This window comes from Pteropus medius, unplaced genomic scaffold (genome assembly GCF_902729225.1).
Source record: "Pteropus medius unplaced genomic scaffold, Ma_sr-lr_union100, whole genome shotgun sequence".
Lineage (NCBI taxonomy): Eukaryota > Metazoa > Chordata > Mammalia > Chiroptera > Pteropodidae > Pteropus > Pteropus medius.
The window spans coordinates 34,032,609-34,042,158 of record NW_024354500.1 but is presented as its reverse complement, the minus strand read 5'-3'; the positions used below and the strand labels follow the sequence as shown (position 1 = coordinate 34,042,158).

Below are 9,550 nucleotides of genomic sequence, written 5' to 3'. Positions count from 1 at the left end.
ACTAAATCCACATAAAAACACTGTAAGCATGGAAAATTATTGACCAATATTACTAAAGAACATAGATGCAAAAATTCTGAGCAAAATATTAGCAAACTGAATTTAAGACCTTATTAGAAGGATTATACACAGTGACCAAGTGGGATTTATTCCTGAAATTCAAGGATGGTTCAATATGTGTAAATCAATAAATGCAACACGCTACATTAATGAAATAAAAGAAAAAAATTATATGATCATCTCAAAAGATACAGAAAAAACAATTGACAAAGTACGACATCTCTTCAAGATAAAAACCGTCAACAATTGAGTATAGAACAAACACCTCAGCATGAAAAAGACCACGTATGACAAACTCACAGCTATTCTACTCAATGGAAAAAAATCAAAAGTTTTTGCTCTAAGATCAGAAACAAGATAGGGTGACTCCACTCTTATTCAACAAAGTACTGGGAGAGTCCTAGCTAGAGTAATCGGGCAAGACAAATAAATAAAAGTGTATAAATCTGAAAGGAAGAAGTAAAATTATCTCTATTTCTGGATCATATGATTTTATATATTGAAAATTCCAAAGATTCTAGTAAAAAACTGTTAGATCTAATCAATGAATTTAGTAAGGTTGTAGGGTATAAAAATCAATAAAAGAAATCAATTACATTTCTGTGCACTAATATGAAACATTTGAAAAAGAAATTAAACTATCCTATTTACAATAGCATCAAAAACAATAAAATACCTAGGAATAAAGTCAACCATGTAAGTGAAAGATATGTACAATGAAAACAATAAGACTTTGCTGAAAGAAACTGAAGAAACAAACAAAGGGAAGGACATCTCACATTCACAGCCATCTATAGATTCAACTCAATCTCTGTCAGAATCCTAATGACGTTTTTTATGGAAATAGAAAAAACAATCCTAAAATTTGTAGGGAGCCACAGAAGATCCTGAATAGGCAAAGCAATCATGAAATAGAAAAACACAACCAGGTCTACAGCCATGCCACCCTGTACAAGCCCGATCCCGTCTGATTTCGGAAGCTAAGCAGAGTCGGGCCTGCTTAGTACTTGGATGAGAGATCACCTAGGAAGACCAGGTGCTGTAGGCGTAAAAAATAAAAAATGTAAGGGATTATAAGATGACAAGGTCTTTGCAATCTGTGAGGTCAATAAGGGTGGCCTTGCCTAAAAAAAAAACAACAAAAAAAACCAACCAGAGGCATCATACTTCCTGATTTATACTGCAAAACTATTTTAATTATAACAGTATGATACTGGCATAAAAATAGACATCTAGGCCAAGGATACAGAATAAAGAGCCCAGAATTAATCACCCACATATATATTCAACTAATATTTGATAAGGGAGCCAAGAGCATATAATGAGGAAAGGATAGTCTATGCAACAAATGGTGTTGAAAAGTGGATAACCACATGCAGAAAAATGAAATTGGATCCCCATCTTACACCACTCAAAATAGATCAAAGACTTAAACATAAGCCTTGAAATCATGAAGCTCTTAGAAGAAAACAGGATAGAATCTCCTTAACATTGGTCTTGGTAAAAAATTTTTTAATATGACACCAAAAGGACATATAACAGAAGAAAAATTTGACAAGTAGGACTACATCAAACTTAAAAGCTTCTGCACTGCAATAAAAACAATCAACAAAATGTAAATGCAACCTATGGAATGGAAGAACATATTTGCAAACTATGTATTTCATGAAGAGCTCATATCCAAAATTGATAAAGAACTCACACAACTCAGTAACAAAAAAATCCCAAGCAATCCAATTAAAAATGAACAGAGAAACTAAATTTACTTTTTCTCAAAGAAGACATCTAAATGGCTAATAGGTACAAGAAAAGGTGCTCAATATCACTAATCATTAGGGAAATGAAATCAAAACCACAATGAGATATCACCACACACATGTTAGAATGGCTATCAAGAAAAAAAAACATGAGTATTGATGAAGATGTGGAAAAGGGAACTCATGTATACTGTTGATGGGATTACAAAGTGGTTCAGCCACCAGGAAGAATAATTTGGAGTTTCTCAAAAAATTAGAAATAGAACTACATACAATTCAGCAATCCCACTTCTGGTTATATAGTCAAAGGAAATAAAAACAGGTCATTGAAGAGATATGTGTATTTCCATGTTTTCTGCAGCATTTTCACAACAGCTAAGATAGGTTTATCTATGGGTGAGTGGATAAAGAAGATGTGATATATATGTACAATGGAATACTATTTGGCCATGAGAAAAGAGAAAAATCTAGCAATCTGCAATAACATGGATGGATCTTGAAGGCATTGTGCTGTGAGGTAAGTCAGACAGAGAAAGACGAATACTGTATAATATCTCTCACCTGTGGAATCTAAAAAAAGCCAAGCTTGGAAAAACAGAGTGAGGTGGTGATTATCAGGGGCTCGAAAAACAGGGGATGGGAGAGATGGTAATTTAAGAGTACATGCTATAATTAGTAGATAAATAAGTCCTAGAGAGCTAATACACAGTACAGTGACAATAGACAACAAAACTGTACTATAAACATTAAATGAAGCTAATAGACTAGATTTTAATTGTTCCCATTACTAGAAGAAATGATTATGTGATTCAACAGAGGTGTTAGCTAACACTACAATGACAATCATATTTCAATATAAATGTATCAAATCAATATGTTGTACACTTTAAACTTACACATAATGTTACATAGCAATTATATCTTAATTAAAAAAAGAAATTAGTTAAGAAAGTCAAAATGTGATCTTTAAAAGAAAAATTCTTTTTTAAAAGTATATGAGTTGGTGCACAGAATAAAATTATAGTTTATTACAAAGATAAATTATGTACTTAAATGCCTTAAGTATGATAATTTGAAGTAAATAGTAAACTTGGCCCATTTTTTCTTTTCCTATATTCTAAATCAGTAAAGCTTATTGAGTAAAATTATATTGTGTATATCTACCAGAAAATCAAATACATTTGGCCTAGATCTCTTTTCTTAGATTTCTAATATTGCAAGATGTTTGCATGCAGATACTAGTTCTTACCAAACCCATTTGACATGGTTAAACAAAGAGATGATTTGGGGCTAATGGGTATATATAAAGATATTTATAATAAGCAAAATGTTTATTATTATATGAAACCCTAAATATTGTTAAAAGGAACTCATTTTTATGTTAATATCTTTCTGTGTAAATATAGGAAAAATAGTTCAAAAACATGTTCATCTAAGTACCAAAAAGAGTTTGTCACTCTATAGTTGTATAATTGCATCTCCCATCCAGAATATCAACTTTACATACCCATTCAGTGGAGCCATCTCTCACAGAAATAAACTGTGTCATTTGAACCCTTTGCCGATTCTGGAATTCATCTCCATGGGGAATCTGCATTACTTAGCAGTTGACTTGAGGAAAGTTCCATACTTCATTTTTCTAATTTTTAAAATGGAATCCTCATAATATTTGCCTTAGAGGATTAATTGTGAAAATGAAATAAGATAGCTTATATAAAGCACTGAGGACAGAGCACTGTTGGAAGCCAGCTGACAAAGTAATTGAGGGTACCTGAAAGGGGGAGCATGGACTGAGGAAAAGAAAGAAGACAGACAGAATTGCAGGAGGGAGCACAGATTCAAGCTGTGTCCTCGAGTTTATTTAGAACACACTACTTATAGCATCGCAATGAGAAAACAGCAGTCAAGACCCAAGGTCAGCCAAATTACTTATCTTGTAGAACAATGAGATTCTCACAACTCAGAACTCTCTGCTAAACTGTAGCAAGGAATTTGCAGTGATTGCTATGTGAACAGTTACCTCCCGGGTTTTCCCAGCGCTTTACAATCTCAACTTCTTACATTGTTGCCAAGTACACAAATATCCTTGTTCCTTGTTGTGCGATTTCACATGTCCATAAGTGACTCCCCACAGAGCACAAAGTAAAGTCTCAGTAATATCAGCTATTATAGTTCCCTCCTTCATCCTTCTCTTCCTTTTCCTTCATCTATTGGCATTACTGTTATATGCAGTAACACCAAAGTTCTAAGGAGATTCCCAGGAGATATTATTTATATATGTCCTGATAATCATGAGAGAGGACCATTGAGACATTTAGTTTAACCCCTTCCCCCAACATTCTTTAGGAACAGAGAATGCAGAAAGCTAAAATTATCTGGTCAGGTAGTATAGAACTATCTTTTAGAGATCATGAGATCTCTAATTATCTTATCTAGTATTATTTTCACTTTATGAATGTACAAGAGTAAATTGAAATAATGTTATCTACATTTCCCACTTTATAGAGTTTTCTGAGATAGTAGAAACAAAACAGCATTGCTTAAATGAAGATGCTAAGAACTTCAGGTCTCATTATTTGTAGTTAAGTGATTCTTCTCTTAGTCAAGAAGAGTTATTTGGCAGTGGGCTCTGCCTCCATGAGAGCCTGCACACTATTTTTTTCCCATATGATCTTACTCAATATTAGTTTTAGAAGGAAGATTCTTATTCTTAACCTTCTATGTCTGATAATTTATCTGCTAGGCTTCACAGTTAGCCACGGAGGGACAAATCTTGTCTCCCTCTAAGAAATATATTCTTAATTGTTTGGTAGCTCTGGCAATTTATTTTATCCTCCGTGTCTCTTGACATTTGGTGGTATGTATGCAAATATAGCTAAAAAAATAACAACAGCAAACCCTAAATTATAGCAATAATAAATTTATCTCCTCATGAACTTCCAATTCAGTACTTTACTTTTAAAATCTTTCCTTATGTGAGAGGTTTTCAGTCTCATCATCTGAAGCAGCTTTAACCACAAAACAGTACTGAGCATTTGAATACTTTCCAAAGAGGTTCATCTCTATGGGAATCGTTTCCTCTTATGATTATATTTGGTATTCATTCACCTTAGCGTTTATATCAGATACCAAGAACTAGATCTCTAATTTCTACATAGGTAGGCTAAACACAAGTTCTCTTCCATATTTTTATTATTGGTGAAGAATCAAAATCTCAGTTTGTTATTTTAGTAGCAAATTGACCAAGTTTATTTACTCATTCTTGTCTACATAAGACACTAATATTTTAAATTTAATTAATATTTAAATAATTAAATTTAATTAAATTAAGTACTTGAAGTGAGTACTTATGTGATGGATAATATTTTAGATGCTCTTGATAGAGTTTACAATATAGTCTGAGAGCTAAGACTTGAATAATGAAAACAATGAAGAAAGAAATATGAAATAAGTGGCACTTTAATACAGATGAATATTTGAAGAGAACTTTCTTCTTCTATTTGCTATAAAATACACACTTGAATGAGTCGGGGCTGTGTAAATTTGGGAAGAAATTCGTTAGATGGAAAACATTGTGTTTTACCAAGAAAGCTAACTTGTGATATTGGCAAAAGCTACAGGAGATGTTAGTCAGAGGGGGAAATATTTCAAAGATAGCAACAACAAACAGCTCAGGAACAGATACCTGCAAGCTAAGAACGAATGATGACTAACAAATAGAGACAAGAGATGGGACAATAACTAAGCTTACGTTAAAGAAAGAAAATTTAGAGATGGGATAAAGAATAAGGGAAAGATGATGTCTTTGATTTTTTGCTTTGTCTTTTAAAATAGCTTGACTAATTTAGAACAAGTATTTTATAACAAAATATTCATGTTACTAAACATGAAAATTTAGATACTATATAAAGCTTCCTGATTCATCTATATTTAATGGCTAAAAATGGATGTTATCAAGAAAGAAGCAATCACATAAGTGTGCATAGCCCTGTGTCACACTGTGGAGATGAAATGATAGTTTTATCAAATTCTCTAGTGAAGATTTCCACAAACCAGGCAATTAAAATGTGTCTCCTTAAGCCTGTTAGCCATTCAGGACAAGATTGCTTAATACTTCTTTTGAAAGATGGTGTCCTTACCCAATCTTTTGGAAAATACCAAAGACATTTTTATTATTTTTGTTTACTGGTTTGATAATATAACTCACAAGTCAGGTTTTTATATAATATATATTAAATAACTTTTAGCCCTTATGTTTCAGAGACTGCATATTTTTTAGAGCTTTTGTACAAATCTGTAAATATTTACATAATGAGATGACCTATTAATTGTAATTAAGATAAGCTTCCGGGTACAAGCGAATGAAGGAATGGTGAAAAAGTTGGCACATGTCATCGCATAAAAAATATTTTTTGTGTTTGTTAGATAGGTGCAAAAGTCCAGAGAAGAATGAATATAACTACCAGAAAAAGTAATGAATTATTTTCTTCCTCATGTTTAATTTGTATATGAAAGGAAATGTAAAGTCCAGAAGGTTTTTTAGTAATACTGTGATGATTTATGACAAAAAGGCCATGACAACCTATGCTGTTGGGTTTCTGCTTTAGTAATTTAAAAGTATCTTTAATTTACAAATGTAAAGTACCTCTGAAAATAATTTTCATGGATATCATAAGAAGATATCTTTTCTAAAAAGTTTATTTTCCATGGCTGTCATCACTATCATTGTCTTTATTATATTGGAAACAGCATGTTTTCTTTGCCCTCCAGGTGAAGATGGTCTTCCATCCATTAACTGACAGTCCCACATCATTCTTCACCAGTATCAGATAATCTTTGTGTGTAATTCCTTATGGATAAATTTCCCTTGACCTCATTAACAAATAAATGTGTCATTGTTTCTGTGTTCTCAGTTGCTATCGTTAAATAAATTCATACAGAAATGATGGGATTTTCTCCTTTTTTTTTTTTAACCAAGAATGATTGAAAAGAGCCATTTTCATTGAGATATCATTTTAATAGTGGACACTGTTGGTGCCCAGATCCTTTTCACCAGCTGGTGCACCCATCTCTCAGCTGCTGTGAGTGTTGGTTTAGGAGTGCGTGATTAATGGTTCAGTTGCCTTTTTTTTCCACACAACTGCCCTTGCCCTTGCCCTTGTCCGGGATGTTAACCCCTCTCCAACATTTAGGAGTACTCAGGAGCCAATGATAGCACCATAAAAAGGCCTGTTCCCTTGTTTCATGGTGGGATTAATTTTACTATACAATTTGTGCTCTAGTAAGATCAGAATGAAGCTAGTCTCCAGTGGAAACAAGTTCTTGCTTATCCCTCTTGCATCCTGTTTTCCTTATTCTCTTCAATGAATCACTTAAATCAGAATCCCCTTCTTGGTTTCCCTTCTGGGAAACTGACCCAAGACACTTGTTTTTCTCTAGGTTAACGTTAACCATACGACGGATTTTTCTAAGCTATAGTCTCATTTAATGTTCAAACTCATTCTTAAATTAAAAAAAAAAAAGTGAGAAAAAGAGATATTTGACCATTTAAAAATTCCCTTGAGACCATGGAATTCAAATCTAAGCAATTTTATTTGGTGTCTGATTTATTAATAATGTTACTATACACATGAATTATCAGGTAAGAGAGGATTAAAACAAGCTACTTTAGAGTTTATATACTCAGTCGCCTCATTTGGCAAAATAATGTAGGAATTAGGAAACCAACCTCTATCAGATTATGTGCATCAGTGAACAAAACAAATTTATAATAATAGTGGAACTTTTAGAAACAAACACAGGTAAGACATTCTGCATTGTTTTATTCTAGCTACTTATTGTTATAATCAGACATGGAGTAGAGAATAAAATATTAGCAACTGCCAGTCAAAGTAGTTTTCTCCTGATTTGAGAAGCAGCATAACTCTGAAATAATCAAAGGAACTAAAACAATCAAAGAAATTGGGATCAAATTCCAGGTCTAATTTAAAAGGTATGTAAAACCGGCCATGGCAAAAAAATTTTCTAACTTCCGATATTCTGATGTGCCAAAAGATTACCTATTTCTTAATTTAACTGAGGCTAGAATAAGAAAATACACATGAAAGTGCCTGATACAGAATAGTTTTCAGCTGGTTTGATCCCTTTTGAGGACTCTGGTCAAGCATTTAGTCACTCTTCTGCTATCTCATATATTCAAGTAAAAAAGTATAATAAATGCCCATCATGTGTATTTTTAACTAAGTCCAATAAAAATATAACAGAGGCATTGCTGTGATGTAATTTGCAGTCTACAATCTGAGAAAGACATATATTTATGTAATAATCACATAAAAGAATCTGGGCTGTCATTCTACAGAGAAAATCTGCAGTTCACTTAGCAATTAATTACATAAGGTAGTTGATGTTACGGGGCTTCAAAATTCAGATATATTTTGAACTTTATCTTTCCACCATCCAGCCTACTTCCACACCCCTTTCCATGTACTTTCCTAAAAACTTTAATTACACATTAGGCATTTTTGGCAAGAATTTTTTCTAAGCTCAAGAATTTTTTCTGTTCGTAGAGTTCCACCAAGTACTGTAAGAGATTGTCACCAACTTCAAACAAACTTTATGACTTCTCACAATTAATATCAACACTGATAGAATAATCTATTAGGAACCTGCTAGTCATCTTAGAACCATTCCTAAGGATGGTTTGTGTCCCATAGGGCAGTTTTAGTTTTTGAGCATTTTATTCTTCCAAATATAGTTTTAAAATCTTATGTCTTTTGAAAAATATTTTTATAGATAAAATATCATCTATATTTTACCTTAAACATGCAATGTGACAAATGCTTAAATAATTGTAACCAAAAATACTATGTTAGAGTAGAAGCATAATAAATTAATTATGATGAATTTGGAAGGAGTTAGACATTACTTTCTGGATGAGGTACTATTTTTTTTTTTGAAGATTAGAAGATCCATATAGAAGCGGAAGGAATGAAATAGTGAGCTTTCCCCCAGAAGAGTACTTAATCAATAGCTTAATTTTTTAAATTGGTTTTTAACTCTACTTCTTTTGGTTTAATAAAAGTTTTACAATGTAAATTAAATAATATAGGAAACAAAACACTTGCTTAGTCTCTAAATTTGTACAACAAATATAATTAAGCTGTTAGCAAAACTATTATTAAAAAATTAAGTCACCACTTCCTGGTGTTTTCTTTGCTCAGCTTTAAGCCCTGAGAGTCAGTTTGGGGATTAATAAGGAAAATACTGAAGCTGCAATTCCAAAGCTTATTTTGATTCTTTAATGTAAACCTAGTGTCCATTGTATAAAAATAGTAGCTACTTTTTCTTTTCCTTCCCTTCCTCCTCTTTCTCTTTCTCTTTAATTTCATCTTTTTATCTTCCTCCTTTTCATTCACAGCCACAGATGTCACGTGCATGGGAAAGATTAAGGCAAGGAGAGTTCACTTTTTCTGCAAAATAAACCAACAGGAATATTCATGTTTCCTTAGTGACCTGGGAAAATTTGTGTTTATGTTGGCAAAGGGATAGAAGAACATAAGTTCTGAAAGTAGTTTATATTCATGATATTGTTTAAATTTAAAAGGTATAAGACTTAAAGACATTTCAATGACACATTACTAAGTGAAATCAAAACAATTAAATTACCTGCTTACTATGATTTTGACTCAATCTATTCATGAGGCATTTCAAAGAAAAAAAATAGTATATAGCAT

General features: G+C 32.4%; 1 pseudogene; it reads left to right on the top strand.

Moving 5' to 3' along the window:
- The first annotated feature begins 989 nt into the window (after window positions 1-989).
- LOC120595274 (uncharacterized) lies at window positions 990-1,108 on the top strand (annotated as a pseudogene).
- Window positions 1,109-9,550: the final 8,442 nt, after the last annotated feature.